Source organism: Frankliniella occidentalis, unplaced genomic scaffold (genome assembly GCF_000697945.3).
Source record: "Frankliniella occidentalis isolate FOCC.00 unplaced genomic scaffold, Focc_3.1 Scaffold82, whole genome shotgun sequence".
Lineage (NCBI taxonomy): Eukaryota > Metazoa > Arthropoda > Insecta > Thysanoptera > Thripidae > Frankliniella > Frankliniella occidentalis.
In genome coordinates this window covers 820,958-824,188 of record NW_026267212.1, presented here as the reverse complement: position 1 = coordinate 824,188, position 3,231 = coordinate 820,958, and the positions used below count along the sequence as shown (strand labels likewise).

The 3,231-nt window shown below is 45.7% G+C and overlaps 1 protein-coding gene across 1 annotated transcript in view; it reads left to right on the top strand.

Annotated features, from left to right (window-relative positions):
• LOC113214566 (protein rogdi) overlaps positions 1-1,054 on the top strand; it is a gene marked incomplete in the record, with an annotated part of 12,771 nt that extends 11,717 nt beyond the window's left edge. Inside the window, 1 exon segment of the mRNA XM_026433977.2 lies at positions 1-1,054.
• Between the last annotated feature and the right edge of the window lie 2,177 nt (positions 1,055-3,231).

The following is a 3,231-nucleotide window of genomic DNA, read 5'->3' as shown; positions in this document are numbered from 1 at the left end:
AAAATATTTTGAAATTAATTGTTGGGTATTAGTTTATTTTACCCACTCATAAGAAAAATAAATTTTTAGAAAGTTGGTTTCTTTAAAAAAAGTGTCTTTGTCTTTTTGGGTTTGAGTGATTGAGTATTATGGAACAGTGAGGAAGTAATTTTAGTGTGAGTAGAACGCCATTTTCAGGAAACACCCATTTGTGTTGATTTCTAATAGTAATTTCATTACAAAAAGTAGGATGAATGGTACTTGATATTAACAAAATATGTACCGGTATGTCGAAAAGAACTCAACCACTAATTTTGTTTTTCATACTTTATTTTTATGTTAGTTTGCTAGTACCCTTTGTGAAAATTTAGAGGCTTCACATTGTCAATTTCTTGGCTTTGTGTCAATTAATAATGTCACATCTTTTTTACCTACATTTTGAATGACAATTTTTGGTAACGCATTTCAAAGTTAACTCGATCTTAAACATTTTTAAGTAGTTACTGATGTATAGTGTGTTGCTGTTTGCCTTAATTCCTAAATTAGGATATGAAACTTTTACCTGTTAATGCTAATTTCAAATTCAGTGTTAGTGGAAACTTGTAAATCTAGATTTTGGCATTTATTCATATTTGTTGAATCGTAAAAATCAGGGTATAGAATGTTTTCTTATGTACCAACAATGGTTTTCAATGCCCAGTTCTTTTTTCCTACTTAAAAAAAAAACATCATTTTTTTATCGTTTTAAATTTAACCCACGCGTTCAGCCTTACTACTATTTTACAATATGCCATATGTACTGAACTGAAAAGCTGGAAGAGCAGGATACAATCTCATAGAGAGATTTTAAGGAGCCTTGTATTGGTGCCAGTAAGAATGAAAGTTTTTCTTTCTGAATCTGGATATGTTTTCATGTTGTGATTTTGTAGGCTTATTGCTCGAATGTTCCTCTAGACATGATGCAGATAATATCCACATCGTGCACCTATCATAGACAATAAGAATGTGTGGCTCATTTCACTGTGATGGAGCGTCTGTGTTTACTGAGCAATAAATGTTCTAAAAGTTCACTAAACTGTTCCGTTATTTTATATCCTTAATACAATATATATGAAACATCACGGTAAACGACATTTTGCCTACCTACTGGGGGTCGGGGGAGTGACGCAGTTGTGCGCAGGTAGCGTGTAGCGTGCTCTCTAGCAAGTCTCCAGCCTTCTGCTGCGGGGGGATTGTGAAAAACGGAAGGGTTTGGCAGTTTTTAGCCCGCCCTTCTGCTTTGAAAAAGCTACCCAGCGGGCTAATGCAAACGACCTCGTGTCTGTCTGTGTGTCTGTCTGTCTGTCTGTGTGTCTGTGTGTCTGTCTGTCTGTTCCACAAGAAGGAGATGTGCTAGAGACTTCAAATTTTCAGGGGATCTTAAGGTTCACTCCTAGAAAACGAAACGCCTACGGCAAATCCTGGCAACCACCCCTAAACGGCTAAAAGGGGGTATCAAAGAAAATGGAGTAGGTCAAAAAAGTCGGAAAAAAGTATTTTTTTATGATCTCCTATGGGGTAACTCGTCAAAGTAGAGCCCCTCTATCTCTAACCGTTTAGGCGCTAGAGGGTCTTTTTTGACGAAAATAAGCTAAAAATTGCCATAGTGAGCAATAAGTTGTAGACAAAGGCCTAAAAACCGCAAAATAGGAAAGAAACTCTCCCCCCACCCCAAAAATCATTTTCTAAGCAGAAGGGTGGGTTGGAGTCGCGGTGCTTCACCGTTACATCCCTTCTCGACTACATCATTCGATCATGTTCTTCAGCAAATCGTATGACAGAAATGGTCGGGCCGCAGGCCCGACCATCGCCGCCGGCAGGCCAAGCAGGCCCGGCCCCTGCCGAACGGAGTTGCCGGCGGAGCGAAGCGGAGCTGGCAACTTCGTTTGGCGGAAGGGCGGGCCTGGTCGTTGGTTTGGTCTTACGTCTAAAGTTGTGGCTTATTTTCATGCTATCTCCGTATGACGGTTCACGCCCTCGGCTAGGCCGCCGTACCGCAGCAACACAGCGTCCCGGCATTTCACTGGCACAAATATGGAGAAGGACTTCTCCATGACCGGCACGACGACGACTCTAGGAGGGTCGTGGGGAGGAGGGAGGGGGTGGCAACACGACTGTCTCCGGCAGTCCGTGTCCACGTCCACGAACTGTTTTGAGTAAGTTTTAAAGTACTTTGTTTGGGTACAGCCACCATCATTAGCCTGAGTTCCAGCTAGAATTTCTATGAGTTCTATGAGTTTCCACATAAATGGACTTGTACACACCCCTTGCGCAAGGGCCCCCCACCCCCGCCCCATTTATCCTCACGGTCTTACTTCCACGCCTGCGGGTGAGGATTCGATTACATATTCTATTCGAGAGGAGCGAATTGGGAAAGAAAATATATGTCCATTGGGAGAGAGTCCGCTTCTGGATCATCCAGAATGTACGTCCGTCAATCGCCGTTACGAACATTGCCAAGGTCAGCCGATGCAAGGTTCCATAGCGCCTGATCAGTAGGCAACATCCAGCCTTCAGTGCAGGCGTGTACTGCAGGGTGGCCTACCCTGTGCCTCGCAGGCGCGGATCTCCCGTATTTTGCCGAATGAATCTAAAATAACGGACGTACTTTCTGGACGATCCCTTCTCCGACCCTAGAAATATTCCTCTCACCCCCACCCCCTTCCTCGCTCCACGACGGGCCGGCGAGGGTCGGTCGGTGAGTATGTGACCTTTAGTTGTCTGTTGTGTACGAGGTCCGCAAGGACGCGCCTGAAGGTTGTCGGAGTCGTACGCATGTTTGTGTTCTGTTCGGTCATTGAAATTGCTCGATCTCTCTTAGGATTTTGTTTTCGACACGCCTGTAGGCCTCCGGTATGAGAGGAGGGCGCGGCGGGGTGAAGGTCTACCCTGAACTCCCCCTCCCTTCCCCCCACGCTCTTCTTCCCCACGCGCCCCATTTCATCATTTCGTCCCCGCCTCATAACCTTTCCATTTCACATCGCGAGATGTATGCCGCTCGCGTTGGCGACGGACTTTGATGCATGGCACGGGATTTGGCTTTGCCAGTGGCGCGCCGTTGAAATAATACGGAGTGAAAAATGTATTCCCCGCCCCTTCGCTCCGCGACGGGACGACGAAATTGCGCCACTCGGTCGACTTCAGTCACCTGCTGGGGACGCGACCACCTCCACCTGTAACGCCCTCCCTGCCTTGCCCCCCCCCTCCCCCTTT